The sequence below is a fragment of the Coloeus monedula genome, assembly GCF_965178545.1.
Source record: "Coloeus monedula genome assembly, chromosome: 10".
Lineage (NCBI taxonomy): Eukaryota > Metazoa > Chordata > Aves > Passeriformes > Corvidae > Coloeus > Coloeus monedula.
Window position 1 is genome coordinate 21728775 of NC_138790.1, and position 19433 is coordinate 21748207.

Genomic DNA, 19433 nt, shown 5'->3' on the forward strand with positions numbered 1-19433 from the left:
AGGAAGACAGGCAAAAGAAAACCAAAAAAAGAAACCTTGAAATGGCTCCTTTAAAGCTGCTTTTACAGAAAGCTGTATTTTAAATATATTTTAAATACATTTAAAACTATATTTTAAATAACTTTTTCTGACTTTATAAAATGTAGGGAACACTAAATACTTCCATTACAACAACTGTTCATTTCTGAAGCAAAATCTCAGCAAACCCCAGCACCTCCCATCATAAGACAGTCTGGGGTATAAGAGAGCCAGAGTTTGTTAAACAGAGAGTAAGTTTTATATTAAGAGACCTAAATCAGCAATAATAATTGGTGTTATAGAAAATTCCCTCTCCCTCCAACACTGTGCCAGTGTCAGGACAGGTGCAGTACACTCAGTGCCACTGAGAGCTGGGATTCAGGGTGTGGTGGAGGAATAAAGGGAATTAACCTAGTAATGTCGCGACAATCCAACTCCAGTCTGAGGTTTTTAATTAAAAGACAATAATTTGCAGTACAGCCAGCAGAGGGAGCGTTTAAAGCAAAGCCTGGTGCAGCAGTTTCTGAGACCACACTGTCGAACTGGAAGTGTTATTGTGGGAACTGCACCAGAACGTTTGGGGCAGCCCAGCCGTGACTTGTGAATTCATGCATGGACAAGGCAGGAAAGTCGTGCCAATGGGGAATTACTCAGATAAAAAAAAACCAAAAAAAACCAAACAACCAAACTAACAAGCACCTCGTAACCATTCCGTGCCAGGGATATCCCATCCCTGGAAGTGTCCAAGGCCAGGTTGGACACGGCTTTGAGAAACCTGGTCTAGTGGAAGGTGTCTGTGCCCATGGCAGGGGGTGGGAAGAGATGAGCTTTAACGTCCCTTCCAACGCAGACGTTGTGTGGTTCCTCAGCATGAATCATTCTGCCCTTGGCACACTGTAAGGGTGTTTTTCAGGTGATCTGGCTGTTAGTTCAGGTCCTGGGACCTGGATGGGGTGTGGGCAGTGCCCCAGGTTTGCTGTAGCTGCCCGTGCACGTCTCCAGTCTGCCGAGTCAGAAGGGCGAGGGAGGGCACCCAGGGGAAATCTGCTGCTCTGTTCCCAGGGCACGGTGCATGTTCATGAACCAGCTGCTTAGTTCAGGTCCTGTGTGATCTGCTAAAACACCAGGTGATTAATCAGAGATCACGTGGACAGGATATCTGGAGTGCAAGGAGTCTCTTTGGATGCAGACACAGATTTAATTGGGTGTTGGCCAACTCCACAGTAGGATTATGAACAATCCAAGACAGGGGTACAAATGTGAGAAAGGCCTATGGAATCACATGTCTCACCATGAGTGATATGGTGAAGCTGGTGAAACAGAAGTTTTTAGCCTGAGCCAATGTATATTTTTAAGCACACTCTCAGAAACTACTTGCTATAAATTTTACTTCTGCATATGTATATATACACACGCACATATACACATAAATTGACATCATACAAACCGAGAACCACTTCATTAAGGACTGTAGGCTGGCTCTAGATTTATAATGGCCCTTTTAGTCAGGCTAAAATGATAGAATGATGATATTGGCATAAATTTGGGCTCAGGCCTTTTATTTTCATAAGTGTCATCATCTTGATCTCTTAGGCTGGTGATCTTCTCACCTGACTGAGGTTCCAAGGGAATGTCGGAGTTTAAGCAAGATTTGAACATCTCCTGACCTGTCACCTTGAGGCAGATTCATAGGCTTACTTCATCAGCCACTCTGCAATCCCTTTGGGCCTTCACTGCAAAATGCAAATCCCAATTCTGACTGACTCTTCAGTGTCACTTTGAAATGCAACTTTAGCTTGAGTAGTGTTTATTCTTATGGTGTCACCTCTCCTGCTCTGCCCAGACCAGTATCTCCTGAGCTGTAAAAAGCCGTTTACTGTTTGCATGTCAACGCAGCAGAGCCAACACGGCTGGGTGCTCTTCCTCCTAAAGCTTCCTCAACGGGCTTGTTTGCTAACCTGCACTGGGTTAAGGGCAGCAGGCTTAACTCAGCACCTCTTTGTCCCCGTTGACAGGAGTCACCACACCGTTCTTGCAAACATCCAAGCAACTCGCCTTGACCCCGACTCAGTTCCCAAAGCTGGAGCTGGGAGCAAAACCAACTATCTTTCCCCTTCCAAGTTAATCAGGGCACAGGAATCATTAACAGCTAATCTGCGCCAGGATCCATAATGAAATTCTGAAGTCATTTATTTTCCAGATATATAACAAGTTAAAGCAGAAGATGATTTTCCTGTTAATACTTCATCCTTTCCCAAAGGGCTGTCTCAGGAGCCAGGGGATTTTCACTGCGTGGGAAGGAGGGCATCAGGCTTGGGGAGAGGAGAGTTTAAAAAGCAACCAAGCCAGCAAGTATTGATGATCAGCTGCTTTTAATTTTTGTGCCTCCTCTAGGCCTGGGAGCAGGAGCTCTCCCATGGGCAGAGCCAGCCCCAGCAGGGCAGAGGCGGCTGTTTGCTCCAGGTGGGGCAGGGAAATTCCACCCCTTCTGTCACTGCTGCCCTAGCACCTGGACATGGGCCAGCTCTTCATAAACTGGCGAAGCAAAACAATGGAGGCGTTTCCTCGTTTAGGCTTGAAGGAAGAGATTGTGAATTTAACAAAAAGAGCTGTTTTGGCAGCCTAGGGAGCCCCTTTTCTGCTCCCGAAGGGAGCTGGAGCAGCCAGAGGCTGGGATTCACTAGCCCAGGGCTCGGCCACAGGGGTTGCACGCAATCCATGCGATTTCTGTCTCCTGTGCAAGGCACTGCAGAATGCACCAGTTCACCACAGTGTCAGCAGTGTTTATTCAGGCAAGGATTTTAGGACACAAATACACCAGCAGCCAGTGGGCTGGCACCAGGGCTGGCACTTGCCCTAACTGTGAAAGTTTGCTCTTTTCTTCCTTGACAATGCTCCTGCAGCACCAAGTTGCTGCAGGCTGGGGAGCATGGAGAGTCCTCCAAAAATATTACACTCCTCACAGCTGAGCAGACTTAGCTATTCAGTGGGGAACAAATTAGATGACATATTGTCATTTTAGGACCTTAACTACAGTCTGCTGAATCCAACAGAGAGACTGACATTGTCCTGAGGAGCTCTGGGCCCACAGCTGACAGAGACAGAGCCCCAAGAGCCCAGCAGCAGGAGCTGCTGCCCCAGCCAGAAGGATCTGTGAGCATCTCTCAGTTGTGTCAGTGAGGTTTGAATAGGGACACAACTAACTCAGATTAGAAAATTTTGCCCACATTATTTGTAGCTGCTTCATCTAATGTGCTGGTAAAGGAACCTCTGCCACCAGAGCAAGGAGAGCAGTGACTGGAACTAACAAAATAAAATGGGATTTTATTGTATTTTTCAGCATAGGCAAACTGCAACACAGGTAGGTAAGGTCAAAACTTTTAGAGCCGGTGCTTTCCACAATGTCAATAAAATACTGAGCCAAGGAAAGAAAAACACTGCTGCTTATCTGCTCCACCCCTCCACTTAGCTTGTTTCCCTTTCCCTGAAATGTTTGGAAATAAATGAGCCAGTGTGGTTTCAGTAGAGTGCTTTGAATATTAAACAATCTGCTGCTCGTAGCTCATAAGGAAGGAGGCTGGCCAAAAAGCCCTGCCTGTTTACTGACTCAGCCGTGCCCTCCTGGAGCCGGGAGGTTGCAGCACTCAACAGAAATCTTGGGAAATGCTGGGATCTTGTGGGAATCAGGACAGCTCTGCCCTTTAGCAAAACCTTCTTGGGGGTATCCAGACCTGGCCAGCCAAAACCAAACCCCTTACAACTGAGGAAAAGAGTACGTTAATGGGCTTTGAAGTGTCCCATGGATCTGAAGTTTTGTTTGCCCTGGGTGTAGAGAGTTTCATTTCTCTTTTCTCTCTGGTCTCCCTTGAGCAGTAATCATTAAATGAAACAAGTCCAGCTGGGCAAGGTTGCTTGGTTTACACACTCTTTTACAGCCTTTATCAGGACTAACAAGAAATGATAAAATGTTGCAAAACAGCACACAGCCAGAGGTATCTTGCTCCTGGCACTACCATTCTTAAAAATACTGTTCTTCCACTAAATGCCTGTAATTTCAGCTTTTTGCTATAGTTGGGATTTAATGTCTCAAGTATTTAGCATGTTTGCATGCAGCACAGCATGCAGGGCTGGAAATGCTGGCCCTGGGTAAGGAAAAAGTCACCTTTTCCCAGCCTGGTCTGTTTTAACTCTGCACAGGTGCCAGCCTGTCTGTGTTGATCCCATCACTGCAGATGCAGACATGTCACCACTCAGTTGGACTTGTGAAGGTTTGTCTTTCTTTCTCACCCTTTTATTTCTCCTGCCCTTGGTTCTCTAGACATTTGTTTTCTTTAGAATTACTTTCTTGGTGGCAGCCACGGGTAGAGAGGAGGTTTAAACTGAGGGTGACAGGGATTTCTGTGAGGTCTTTGCAATAAAGTCTTCTTGCAATGGTGTGTTTCTACTAGAGGTTAAGAGGTATATTTTTTTAAGTGTTCTGTGAGCTATTTATATGACCAATAATATATTCTCACCATAAAGAAGGCAATAAAGCTCAGTGGATTGAGAGGCACTAGCATTAGGCATTCTTGCATTCTCAGTTTCACTGATAAGGCAAATAACCTGGGTTTGCACTGGTTTAACACCATTTTAGGTTTTCTTATCTTATCAGGAACTTTTTTGCCCCCAAATATTTTCACAGGGAAAAGAACTACAGAAATTTCAGTGCTGTGCTCAGCAGCAGTGCTTTCCAACTTGCTGTAGCTACTTTCTGTATAAGAATTTTGCTTTTCTTTGATCACATATTTTAATCTGGGAGTGAAGAGTGAAGGACATTTGCACTCTCAGTACCTAAGTTTGCTCCTTGCAGGATATCACCAGCGTGGCTCTCAAGCCCGTGCTCCCTGCCAAAGTGTGTAGGGAGGAAGGGTCTGCCCAGATCCCATCTGAGCTGCCTCTCTCTGCTTTTCAGCACAGACCAACTCTGTTTATGTAAAAATGTGTGTTTACATAACAATTTGAGTTTACACACAAATATTTTCCCTGGTGCAGCAAGCCAAACATGTTACCTAACAACATTGTCCAGCTATCTGCAAATAATTTGCAGTCTGAATAATATTTGCTCAATTCAAGTTCAAGTTTAGACCATACTCACCAAGAAAAGTCAGGTGAGGCTTTCCAGCTTGGTGACATCTTCCTTTTCTTTCCTTATACAACCAGGAATTCTCATTCCAATTAGTGTAGTCTTCCAAGAAAATTAAATCTGTGGATGAAATCTAATAGCAGAGGTAGATCTGCAGGGATTAACAATATGAAGGAGAACATTGTCAAGCATGTAATGATATTTTTTTGTATGTCTGCTACAGCTAATGCTTTTAATTGTATTTTCCAGTTTAATTCTAGTAGCCAAAGGCTGGATGCACAAGGCAAATAAATGACAGGACAATTGGCATGCCCAAGTGCTTCTTCTCAATATAAATAAGGCAGACAGCAAATATGAGTTGAGCAAAGAGATCGCTGTGTTGCAGTTTAATTCACTCAAGATTTCATCAAAATTAATTTTACACTTCAGGATGGAAAAACAGGCCTGGGAAATGCATTGAAAATGTCAGGAGGGACTGGAGCCAGGGAATCCCCCTCCCACATTAGCATTTCACACAAGTGTGAGAAAGCTTTGTCAGCAGAGTGACTGGGGAGGAGTAGGATCAGACAGAGCATCTTGCTGGGTGCACCTCTCCATTCCCTGCATGCCTGAGGGACTTTACTGAAAGATTCTTCTGTGATTACAGGTGCAATTGGTAAAAGGCTTTTGAAACAGAAGGACATTCCTACAAACCTGACAGCAGCAACAGATTTAATTATCTGTGCCCAGCTTAAGGCATCAGCCCTGCAAGTACAGTGGAGGTGAACTATCACAATACTCCCATCGGTGCTACTCAGCTGTTTTTATGGACCCAAGGAACTGCAAAGAAATTATTTTGACTGTAAGCCCTTGAGGGCTAAGATTATCTTTATGGGCTTAGACAAATACACCAACACATTGCCAGAGCTTTAAGTCCATCAGAGCTGAAAGGTGAAATAAGTAAAAATACAAATACTTTTCCTTGACTTTTAAGTCAAGGTAGGTTTTTCTCCTGTTTGATCTACAAATCCAGCCAGGGAAAATAACTTCTAAACTGCAAATATTCATTAAACTTAAAACTCAAGGAACTCTTGGCAACTCTTCACCATTTTTTTAAAGCATTTTTTACTAACTATAAAGGAAAGCATGTCTGTATTTGGCTTCTTCACAGATTATTTGGCCATCTAACCTAACAAAACACTGCTCTGATGCTGTTGATCCCCTCCAGTTTTGGAAAGCCACACTGTGTTGAGAAGAGTATTTCCAGGCCGTGAGCCATGAAACGAGCCTCTTCCTGCTGCAGTTCTCCTGGGTTTTGCTGTAAATTGGAACGAGGGCAGGCCCACATCCAATGCAAGGTCCCAAAGACACTAACACATATTTCAAACCCAAAAACCATCACTTGTGAAAACAAAACATTTGGGGAAACTCCAGTCAGGGAGCAAACTGCCAAAAGAAATTATTGTCTGTTTACGTGGAGCTGTTTGCATTTCTTGGGTTGCTCTATGGGCTGGCCCAGGGCAGGGACAGGTGAATTCCTGACAGCTTCCTGGGAGGCAGTGGGAGCAAGCAGCTGAGTGATAGAACAGTCCCTTCCCAGCATCCACGAGCCATTGCCTTGGCTTTGCTGCAGTGTAAGGTTGCACCCTGACATTTCAGTGCTTGTTCCAATAGACCCCTCACTGTATTGCTGAAGGCCAGCTCCTGAAGGGCACAGCATTTCTCCCCAGTAATCCCATTAGCTGGGTGAGTCTTCCAGCACGATTTGTGCCTCTGTGGCTCCTGCAGGGATCACTCCTGTCCCTGATGCCTCACTGCAGAGCTCTGAGGTGTCTTCACTCACCTGCACATTTACAATCTTCAGTTCAGATCAGTGCTACAGCAAGCACTTATTTACAGTCAAAAATGAGGTGTTAGAAGGGATGGAAGGCAGATGTTCTGTGTTTATCCAGTACCAGTGATTTCATAACAAGAAAGTCACAGCAAGTCTTGACTAGATTACCTCAGCTGCCAGCAGCACAGCCCGAGCTGTGTTCCCTCCACTCTGCACACTCACAGCACTGAAATGAGTCCAGCAATGTTAAACTGCCATGACAAGGAAGAAATGCTTCAGAAATATATATATATATATATATATATGTATGTGTGTATATGTGTATGTATATGTATATATATATATTGCCTTTTGAAAACTGGATTTCAAAAGTAGATACCACATACTTTAAAAACACTCCTTGGGCCACAAAGGTTCAGTCTGTGGGAGCATTCAGCTCCATGATGTGACCACTGGCTGACCTTTCTGCTGATGCTGCCTGTGTCAGGATAAAGCACAAATCCTTCTGCAGCTACACAGACCTGTCAGCGTTGGTATTGCTGGGTGAATGAATAGCATCTTAATCCAAACACAACCTAAAGCCTTTGTATTTACTTCAGCTAAAGCTTCCTGAACATTTCTGCTCAGAAGATAAATATCCTGTCTAGGATCACCCAACTCTTACACCCTTCACACTTTCTCCTACCCTTACAAGACCCTTTGCACTCTGCTGTAACAGCTGAGACCCACCAAAATGCAGAAATTAGGTGAGAAACTTTGGAAGCCAGGTTGGATATTATACTTCTACGGACATAAAGCTGAGAAAAGAATGAGGTGAATACAAGATGTTTTACAAGAACTGCAAATCCTCCAGGTCAGTGTAAATACACATTAAACATACATCAAACCTCTACTCCAGGCTGCCAGAAACAGCAAAGTAACCTGACAAGAATTTTGGAGGGCTACATGCTTACCCACCAGTGAACAGTATTTGGGTGAAAAAATGAACATTCTCCATGTTAAGAAAGTGTAATAGCAGGTGTCCTACAGGCAAAAGAGATATTTGGCTCAACTACAGCAGTACTCCGTCTGGGGATGATTGTCATCCAGAGAACTTAAAGCCCAATAAATCAAAGTTTTGCTAAGTGCACCGAGCCAGGATTACCGTGCACTGGGAGGACTTACATCTGTAATACAGACATATATTTGAATGTCTGTGTGCAGGTTTAGGTAGGAGTGTGCATTCATTCATAGAATAGACCTCTACATCCATGCAGGTGTGGAGACTTCAGGTCTGGAGCAGCACCATGTTCAAGGATTATCTGATTAGCAGGATTTTTCAGCAGTCTGTTTCTCATGATGTTCCTTCTCCGTGAAAAGAAAACAGAAGTTTGTCAGTGCATCAATAATTCAGCCTTGAAAGTCAATTCCCACAAAGAGCTCTTCAGGCACGAATTCTGCGTAATCTGCCTGGGGGGGGGGGGGGGGATTGGCTTCTGGGATTTCTTCCACCTGATGGTCTCCTTGAAGACAGGGACACACTGTGGAAGAAAAGCTGAATAATCTGGCTAAAGTCAGAGGAGAAATCTGACAAAGAGCCCAGTGCAGCTCTCAGGGGCTCTGAGCTGGCAGGTGTCCCCTTGGTTCACATCTCCATCAGCCTGATGCAGTTTGCTGTCCACAGAAACACCACCTCAGAAACAGGTGAATAATCAAGCCTAGATTCACAAACGTTTCTTCCTAAAAAAACAAAAGTAAGTTTCCAGCCCTAAAAACTACAGTAAGAAGTGCAGAGCTCAGAAAAACCCAAAAGAAGGGAAAGGAACACCAGATATTTTCTTTTCAGACCTGTGGGGACCTGTCAGCCTGTTGCCCTGAGGAGGGTGCAGCCATCCAGCCTTCAAATAGATATAGCCAAGAAATGATGAGGTCAGAGGGGATTTTTTTTCTCTCTCCATGAACTCTATCATGAGCAGGGACAAGAGCTCTGAGCCTGTGGAGGCTGTTACAACAGGACTGGCTCTAATCAGGGGAATGAAGAGAACCAGTAACTCACAAACTTATTTCTGGTGGGATGCAGGCAAGCACCAGGAGCTGAAGGGTCACACTGAAGACACATTCCCCACTTGCTGCCTGCCTGCAGGTCATGCCTAAACACAGAGCATCACTGAATGCTTTTTTCACATGTAAATCTGGAGTTAAAACCACTATGTGACCTCAAGAATCAGACACAGTCTGGGTCAGACCCACAGCAAGCCAGGATTACAAATAAGGAATGCAATTTACCCCCCAGGCCCCTCTTTTGATTTGCAAAAGTGCAAATGAAGAAGAAGTTACTGCTTTTTTCCTACAAATCTTGCCTCTGGAACATTTTTTAAATTTGGGGAATTTCCTGTATTGCATCTTAAGAACCATACTCTGGAGGCCCTGGCAGTCAGCTGGCTTAGCAAAATTGCCTCTCTCTGATTGAAGGAGCGACTTGCAAGAGAAGGAAAGAGGTTATTAAACCTATTTTGATGTGCAACAGGTCCTTTTCCAAGTAAGGCAGTGATGGATCTGTGAATCATTGCCGCTAACCTTCAAAAAGGTTCAGTGTTGGAGAAAACTGATTCACTTTTACCACAAAGAAGCTTAAAATCTAAAGCAGCACCCAGCTGTGTTTGCACCCAGCTTTTTTTCCTTGTGGCAGACTCAGCAGTAAAATTCCCAGAGGCAACAAAATCAACCTGATTCCTGTAACTCTGGCATTGCTATTGTTCTTTCTGCAATGTTGTTTTTGGTGCTGGGGATCAGAGAACAGCCGCAGGGACATGTTTAGCAGAGATGGAGCATTGCTGACCTATATTCTGACTTGCATCTGGGCTGACAACAGCATTGGTCCTATTTGGATGGGAGCCTGTTCCTTCACAGCACTCAGTGGAGCAGGAAAGCTGGCACTGGTTTGGTGGTGAGAAGGGGATTCCTCTGTGTGCTTAACCAGATGAAGCATCAAAACCCGCCTCAGGAGCATCAATTCTGTAATACTGGGACCTGACTCAGCTCTTTTGAAACAAAAATGTGCCTCCTCAGCAGGCAGGAAGCGGTGCTTGGAAAGGGAGTTTGGACAAACCCCGTGTTCACATCTGCTTTTCTTCATACCAAAAATCCCCTCCTGCCAGCTTCCATCTCCTGCTGCCATAGCCCTCCCCCAGAGCCAGACCCCAGCCCTTGCCCTGGCTAACTCAGACGTGCTGAATCCTTTGTGGGAAGCTTCAAAGGGCTTTAGTGCCTTGTCCTGCTAATGATTTGCAAACATATTATCACAGCAATCTCTGCTAGCCCTGTCCAGCTGTTGTGCTCCCTGGAGAATAAATGCCTGTGCAGCTGTGCACGGCAAGCACAAGAGAACAAACAGATTACTATTATAAATATTCAGGGCATATCTGATTTGCCATACCTGCACACAACCATTTTCAGGACTGTGTGTAATTCTTTCCGAAAGAATTTGATTCATTCTAAGTGTGGCCATAGGAGGCAAATCTGAGTCTGCAGTCGGCATGGCAGCGTGGGGAGAGCTGCTGTGCATCTTCAGCTACAGCTTCAAGTGACCCTGAGACAGTTTCCGAGCCAGGGAAGAGGAAATGAGCATAATAAATAGGCTATGTATGGGATATTTATAAAATATTACTAACTTCCTCCCTATTAATGTCTTGCAAGGACAACGAAATTGCTCTTTCATAACCAGCTGCAGAACAAGGGCTCTCTGAAGAAGCAGCCCTTGCTTGTGCACAGTTTAACAGTTTTAAGTGATACAAACTAAACAGCACCTCTTCCATGTGACAGAGGGCCAGTGGTGGTAAATGTTTCTTAAGAAGACACATTGAAGAAAAGAAAATAAAGTTATATGCAGAGCTGAGCACCCTTTGGGTATTCACTCCCAACAGCTCTCTGGAAATCCTAGTAACCCTTCTGTCTAGATTTGTGACAGCACCTCATTGTCTTCTGCGATCCTGTAATTTAAATAAAATCTGCATATCTATCAGCAATCAGCAGAACAGAAGCACTGGCAAACATGATGAGCTCTATAGTAACCTCACTGCTCAAATTAAAATTGGAATTTCACTCCATTCTCCTGTTTCAGTTGATAACAGTGAGTTCAAAGGTCTCATGTTTTCTACTCTCTCTGTTTAAAATGCACATCTACCTCATGACATTCACAGCCAAGCCAGAGGTGCTTCCCCAGCTCCACTTTCAGCCTCTGTGAAAGGTGTTCTGTGGAGAAGGGTCTGTGTTTCCCTGCGTAAGGCAGAGGTCCTTTACACAGCTGGCTGCTGGCAGGGAGTGACATCAGCACCTTTTTCACATCTGGGTGGGAAGCTGTGGTGGAAGGAGGTGTGTGAGGGCCTGACCCACCTGTGTGAGGGACTGACCCATTTTCCCAGCCTGTTCACTAAAGGGCAGCTCAGGCCACAGCCTGGGATGAAATTTCTCACCCTGCCCTGCACCTCCTCGCCTCTTAAGCAGGTTAACAAAACCCTCTGTGTCACCACACCACAAACCTCTCTGGGAAACTGAATTTTTGTTTCAAACACGCTGAAAAGCAGTGGGAGATGTCAATGGATATTGCCAGTGGGATGGCCAAACCACCAACTCAGGAAAGCTGCTGGTGGCATCTCTGGAGCTGTGTCTGATGGAGGCCTCACCTGGCCCCAGGTGAGAGCTCCCACAGGTACAGACTGTCCTGGGAAGCACCTCAAGATGTGGCTGGTAACAGAAACAGAAAGCAGGTTCAGCTGAGGCTCTGTCGGTAACTCCCTTCAGAGACACTTCAAGCTAAACATGGAACTGCTGGTAACAAAGAAAAGGAAAACAAAACCAATGATAATCTCACTGGAGGAAGTAAGCATTGTGTTTCTCATAAACAGTGTTTTTTTCCCAAAATGAGTGTTACATAACAGGTAAGATTTTCCCCACTGATCTCTGACAGGAGAGTTTCAGCAGCCTGAAAGCAGTCATTAAAAATTTATGGCAGAGGTGATGAGAAAGCCATTCACTGAGTCTTTTCCTTTAAACTATCACCTGAAAAGAAGCCAGAGCCTGATGATGAGCCAGATCCAACCTCTGCACTGACAAAAACACTCTGGAGTGGCTAAGGCTGATGGTGGATGGGCAGCTGAGCCCTCCTCATGGCCAGGGAAGAGTCATCCTCACGCTGGCATTAGTTTTGTGTGGAGAGATGGGTATCAGATCCTACCCAATTATCACATCCTGCTGCTGCCACTGACACCAAGGCACCAACAGAGCGGGGGGAAGTTTGTGAAGCCATATCATCATCTCCTGGTGTTTTCCTTTCACAAAACTGCATCTGCAACATTAACTGCCCATTTTTTTTTAAATTAAGCCCTTGAGTCACACGCCAGAACAATCTCTGTGCTGGGAATGGCTCTCTGGTGCCAGGGTGAGTGATATTTCTTCTCTAGGTGATTAAGGACCTAATTGTCCCAAATATGTTACTGGACAGGAGCCTTAGAGAAGCCAAGGAGATCAAGTTCACCTGCCTCCAAAAGTCATAGAGACGGACATATCATTTTAAGCCAAGGCAAATCCCTTGGTAATTGTTTTAATTAAGTCAGTCATGGAGGTAGTTTTACAATCTAACTGTGCTGAAGAACTATTTTAGTGGCTGATTGCAGTCATCAATTATTTTTCAAGTGCCCTTTGGTGATAATTCTTCCTAGTTATAAAGAAATTACTTTTGCATTTATTCTTTTAATGCAAACATTCTGTTGCAACATTTCAAATTTGTTCTTATCCCAAACTCCACAAATCCTTAACCAGCTTAACCAGTATACACCCAAAACCCAAAATTATCCAGGAGATTAAAGAAGTGCAAAATCTTACCCAGTCAGGTAATATCGGCATGCAACAGAGACTCCACAGCTATTTATGTCCATGTAGCTTTAATAAGGACCCAAACATCCTCCCAAGCCTTCTCCATGGCAATCTCATGCATTGATTCTGCCAAAACAAGTTTCCAACACGCATCATTAAAAAGGTTTTGAGATGGCTTTACTATTGCAAAATATTTTACGGGCAAGTCTGGATTCCTTTAATATCTGGAGTTATGTTTGAACCCCCAGGACATACTTTTGCTGTATTTCCAGCCTTTCCTCTTTCACAGTAAAACCTGATTTTTTTTTTCTTTTCCTTATTGCATCTACAAATCTTTATAAACTCTAGGAGCTGGGCCTTAAAAAAGGTCACCTATATCAAGATTATGTCATCATATGGATGTTTTTTTCAGCAGAAAAACTGCCCAACAACCCTAAAAGTCCACCTGGAATCACCATCTGAAATGCCAGGGATTCCTGAATACTGTGCACTCTGGTCTGAGGAGACACCTGGAACAATGAAGGATGAGACTGATAAGGCTCAAAGCACCTCTGTGCAATCTCATTCCTTCCAAGGGTTGACACCTTACATTTTGTTTTCAGATGGTCTTTATTTGCACTGCCTGAATCACCTTTCTGGTTAATAGATTACTTTAAAACTCTGCTGATATTGTTGTGGTGTTCAGGCAAATAAGAGTAATGACTGAACAAAGTTGAAAACACAAGTTGGGAATGTTTTGCTTGCTAAGATATGAAAAAGTCTCCAGGGTTTGTTTGGTGGAGTAGTCCTGTATTAAGTTACATCTCAGGGCTAGCTAAAAATTAATGGGAAAAGATAAGTGCTGTGAGTTACCCAGAACAAGTAAATTGATTTCTGTGTAGCAATCTCTAGCTCTAAACCAGTAGGGTTGTTTAAAAAAAAGTTATGCTCTCCACTTTAATTTTTTTTGCATTAGATATTTATTGTCAGGAGCCTTTTCCAACTTCCTTTCCAAGTAAATAAGGAAATCCTGTTTCGAAGAGCCCAGGGAAGCGTTTGTTACATGAGTTTTATTCCCAGACACTCAAGTTCTTGTTTTCCAAATGAATGTTAGCTGAAGTTGAAAATTAGTGAGGAAAAGCAAAAATCTTGGTCCAAGAGTAAATATACTGCAGCTCGATGAAGTACACTGCAGTTTGCTTTTAGTTAAATATTGTTATGGTTATAAATGTCTTTTTTCAGTTAAATATTACACAACTTTTGGAGTAGGAATGATGAAACTGAAATTTGACCCAGGAGACTGCTTCGCTTTCTATTCTTCCTCAAGCTCTTTCTGTTTACTGAGTTTCAGTGCCTACAAGCCCAAGAAAACATCTTACATCTGGCAAAATTTGCCATCTGCTATCAGCTCCAGATCAATTCAGACTCTGTTCTTGTGGCAAACTGGCCACAGAGCTGTTTCAATGCTCTCTTTGGCAGTAGCTGTGGGGAATTTCTGCTCCCTGCCTGATAATGACCCTTTTCCAGGACAGAAAGCAAATGCCTTTGCAGTTAGGTGTCACTGAAAATACCAGCTGGTGACCAAAGATGCAGATACACAGAATTCCAATATAATGTTTGCAGCTGACATTTATGAAGTACCTTTATAACATAAAGCACGTGTATTGTTTATCACCACCCTGATGTAATTGGCATACTCACCAAGGCCAAGGCTCCCTTCCGTCTTTGCTCCAACTAACTGATAACCCAGCAATCTGCACAAGTAATTCAAGTTCTTCCAGTCTTCCAGGGGTTCCAGTGACTCGTGTTTCCTGCTCACAAGCCTCTGGACAGTCTGGCAAACCCTGACTCACCTGGCTAGTCCCTGATCCAGCCTCCCTGAATTCACAGCTGTCAATCTGAAAAGAACCACGTTCAAGGTGGTGCAGGTACCCCCTGAGTGACTCTCATCCAAGTGTTTCTTGCATGAGAGTCACTGCAGCCCACTCCCAGAAATTCCTCCCATGTCCCTCACTCAGGGCGAAATAGCTACAATATTCATGGCTGTATTCTCTTCTTGTTATTCCCTGGGCTCTATACTCATCATAGAGCATGGAAGACTGAGCAGAGGAGTATTTTCTAGCTATTGGCATGAAGTCATTCAATAGACATAAATGAAACAGTAGAAGAATAATATGCAGACTGAAATATGCAGCACTTCATCAGTCATCTGGGAGCCAGACCCACTTGCTACAGATCAGAGCAGTCCACGGTGTTTCCCAGGGTCTGTGCCACTCCTCAGAACAAAGCAGCCACCAGGCAGCCCCAAAGCCTCCACAGCAGTAGGACACAGAGTAAATAAGCCCAGAAAGTGCACACACAGCAATGGGTATCACCTTCTATGTCACGGCGATGCTCCTGCCGCAGATGAGTAGCTGCAGATACAAACAAACCTCTTCCCCACTTCCATCAGTATGTCCCCATGAGGGATGTGCTGATACAAATGCAAAACCCAATCCACACATCCTCAACACAGATGAAACATATTGTAGATGAAACCAAACTATGACAGCAGGAAAAGAGATCCTTCTGGACATCACTGACAATTTAATTCACTCCATGTTTTTTTCAACGGCAAGAGAAGACACAGCCCATCCAATTAATCCATCATGTCCTGGTTTGCCAGGAAGAGGGAAGAGGCTTTGTGTAAGTACAAATCATCCCCACCTGCTTCTCCCCTGTTCCTCTGCACCCACAGCATTTTGCTGCCAGCTGGGAGAGCATATCCAAGCAAAACCCTGGCCACGATGCTGACAGCACAGGGGACTGTGAATGCCAGGTAGCCCCAGCAAGGAAAGAGAAATCTCCTTCACTTCTCTACCTACAGCCTTGTTACTGATTTTCATCTGTCCCAGGAGGAATCTGTAGCCCAGATGAAGATAGACAGGTGTGTGACAGATGCTTTGCTGAGAAGAAGCCTCAAAAAAAAGTAATTTCTCTGCATACACAACTGGCACCCTAAAGAGAAATATTTGTCTTCCATTTTCAGTGGAGTTCAAAAGCACTCACCTATGGTAAAGAAAATCAAATTTCATGCTTCAAGGCTTAAGCTAATTGCATAGCAAATCTTTGCTGTGTGCCAGGGACAATTCTTCCTCTTTCTGAAATGTTGTGGAGGCAGATGGATGTGTTATGGATCTCCTCCCAGCTCCCTCCAGAGCTGAGACTACAATGAACCTATTTCAACATTATCACTTTGTTAATGTAACATAGAAAAATACTTAAGAGCATCTATAAACATTCCCTTTGCTCCCCTAGCCAGGGAGCCTGAGCAGCATCTAGCGCTTCACACAAGACTTGTTGTGCAGTAATGGAACAGCCACATGGCCAGGTCCAGCTTTGGAATCTGCACTTGAAAGGAGTTCCTGCTACTTCAGGGATCCCCAGGGAATACAGGAAAGCAGAGCCATGTATCCCTTACAATGGATACATGCCTTATTGTAATGATAAAGGCGTTTCAATTATTCCAAAATGACATATTTAGAAACTTTTCTTTAATCAAAATCTTTCACTCTAAGACAAACAGAAATGTTGAAATGTGAGACATTTCTGTCAAACAGAAACTCCTAGGTGTGGCACTACAAATCATAATGAAAACAATGACATGGAAATGATTTATGTTAAAAAAACCCCAGTGTGAGAAGGAATCTTGGATCAGGGCACCCTAGTGAAACCAACTGTACTCATTCAGGGAAAAACACGTGGGATGTGCCTCATGACAATCCCTAGGGCTTGAAAGCTAAAGAAGTACTAGTGTTAGGACAAGGGGAATGGTTTCAAACTGAAAGAGTACAGCTTTAGATTGGATATTGGGAAGAAATTCTTCCCTGTGAGGGTGGGGAGGCCCTGGCACAGGTTGCCCAGAGAAGCTGTGGATGCCCGATCCCTGGAAGTGTCCAAGGCCTGGTTGGATGGGGCTTGGAGCAACCTGGGACAGTGGAAGGTGCCCCTGCCCATGGCAGGGGTGGAACTGGATGAGCTTTACGGTCCCTTCCAACCCAAACCATTCAGTGATTTTATGACACTAAATCTCTCAGAGAGAGATTTCATAACAAGCACTCATAAAGGGCAATATACTTTTGGAAGTGCCCCTATATAACTGACAAAAGTTAAGAACAAGCTCAAAATATATACAGTATATCAACAGGCAAAAGGTAAAGTATTTTCTTAACTAAAATGGAGAGATCCAAAGTTAGATCTGGAATGAATGCTGTTGCTACAGCACTTTTGGACATGAGCGTGGCATGTCCGTGCACAGATATTTCCTGCTCTATTTATCAAATCCACTGCTTGGGGCACTGAAAGAGAGATGTCAGGTCTGAATAATTTAATTCATAGGTGTATTTGGGGCCAGCCAAACCATTGCTGTTGTTTGTGTAACACCCCAGGCCAAAAGAATATTGCACTGATAAATAGATCCTGATCCCCTGACAGTACAAATCACAATGAACTCATGGATTTGAGATGGTTTACAACTAACAGTAAAACATGAGGTTGGAATCTGGCACAGGGACCATGAGGGAATGAACAAACCACGGGAGTCAGATGTGATCTGTCCAGCACATGTGCAGGGCTGAGGACTCCACGGCAAGGTTAACTCTGTGCTGGCTGCAGGCTCCTTGTGCCTGCTTGATTGGGGTGCTTGGAAGGGTGACTCTGTCCATGACCTGTGGCCCTGAGCTGTGTGGCAGTGCCCCAGAGATGAACTAGGAGGCTGCGGAGATGGGCAGGGACTTCCCCTTCCCTTCAGGAAGGAGAGGAGACAGCAATCTCCCACTGCGCTCTCAGAGCCAAACAATCAGCGGCTGCATTGCAGGAACGGATGGCTGGAGCAGCAAAGCCCAAAGCAAGAGCTGCATTCAGGCGTCTGCTGGGGGGGGAGGAGGGACGGCTTCATTCCCTCTCTGCAGCTACATGCTGGGATGAGAAACACGACCCCCTCTGCTGCCCAGCAGAGAAATCAAAGTCAGTACCTGCTCCGTACCAGAAATCAGCTCTGCTTTGTCTGCCCTGGAAAACGAGCAGAGCTGGCAGGGAGCGGCAGCAGCGGTGACAGCCACCTGCACGGCTGGGAGCAGTACGTGTACGGGAGTCTCTGTCCTCCTCTGAAAACACCTTCATCACCCCCATCGCTGCCATCAGTGAGCAACGGGAACGGAAGGACTTTTTCGAGTCACTCTTCCTTCATTTTTGCCCATTTTCAGAGCCATTATAGATTCCTACCAGTCACACTGCTGGGGGACAAGTGTGGCAGGTCCTCTGCCCGGTGTTTCCTTGACATGCCAAGCGACGCCTCCTAAGTCCACAGGACAGATTAAGGTTTATCCCTAATTAAACAGCTCGCTGAGTAAGCTTTAATAGGATGAAGGAGCCAGGAAGAATCAGAGGTTTTACTGGGGAGCTGCCCTGGTCTAGCACTACACAAACACATGACTTGGTTCTGTTTAAAAGAATGCTAACACCATTCCTTCCCACTGGTGTCACTGCCCCAGCTTTACTGCGGCAAAATTTCATCAAAACACTCATTTTCCACTCTCGGAACCTTTAAAACAAATTATTTTCTGTATAAAGTTACACTTATTAGAGACAAAAATTGATTGCAGGAAAGTGAGCATTGAAAGTAGCAAAGATTTTCAAGTGCATTCAATGCTGGAAATGATTGGAGTTTCACTTCTGGAATATCCTATGTCAGTGTGCAAACTCAAACATTGTGTAATGAAATTTGTAATGAAATTTGAAGATCTTAAATCTTCAGAAAGATAGTGAACTCATAATTTTTTGAAGAGATATATTTGAGTGTGTTTTTCTCATCGCTCTTTTCAAACCACACTTGGTTAATTTTGCCTTGCACTAATTAGTGCCTGGCACTAATTAAACAAGTATTAAATCAGAAACATAAGGAATACCTATGGAGGATTTAAAATTATGGGTCAGGGGGACACAGGCCATGCCTGGTAGAGGGCAACAAACTGAGTATATGGGTCTTGAAAAAATCTTTCCTGAACTGGTATGTTAACCTACAAAATAGTTCTGTTAAAAGTTGTAGGGTGAAGAGAAATCCATGAAGAGGCTGGAAAAACACAGAATCCAAACCAACTCCTAACTGTGAACAAGAGTGCTCTGTAGTGCCCTGGCTCTCTTTCACTTTTGTTTCTATTCTTTTTGAAAGGAAACTCCCTCATATGAGATATGACCTCCCTAAACAACTAGAATGAATAGCCACAAAAACTCCCTTCAGCAGGCAGGAGTCTTCATCCAAGTCAGTTTGCCACCTTTTAACTGATTCGTCACATGACTCTCTCAAATGAAATTTTTCTTAAGAATTTATGAACCATGGTAAACAAAGCAGAAGGAGCCCAAAATGTCACACTGACTCTCCTGAGAAGTCATAGGAGGGGACCATGAGCTCACTTTTGAGAAGATGTTATCCTCCATCTGACATATGTGTTGGAATCACACAGATCTGAACTGTTCTGGCACGCAGATTGAATGTCTCAAAGAGCCAGACAAATAAACTGCCTGCTGCCACGTTGAACAGGGATTCGGGGATTATTTTGCTACATTATGATGGAAGAAAAAACAATTAATTTTCCTCTAAATGGTTGAATACAA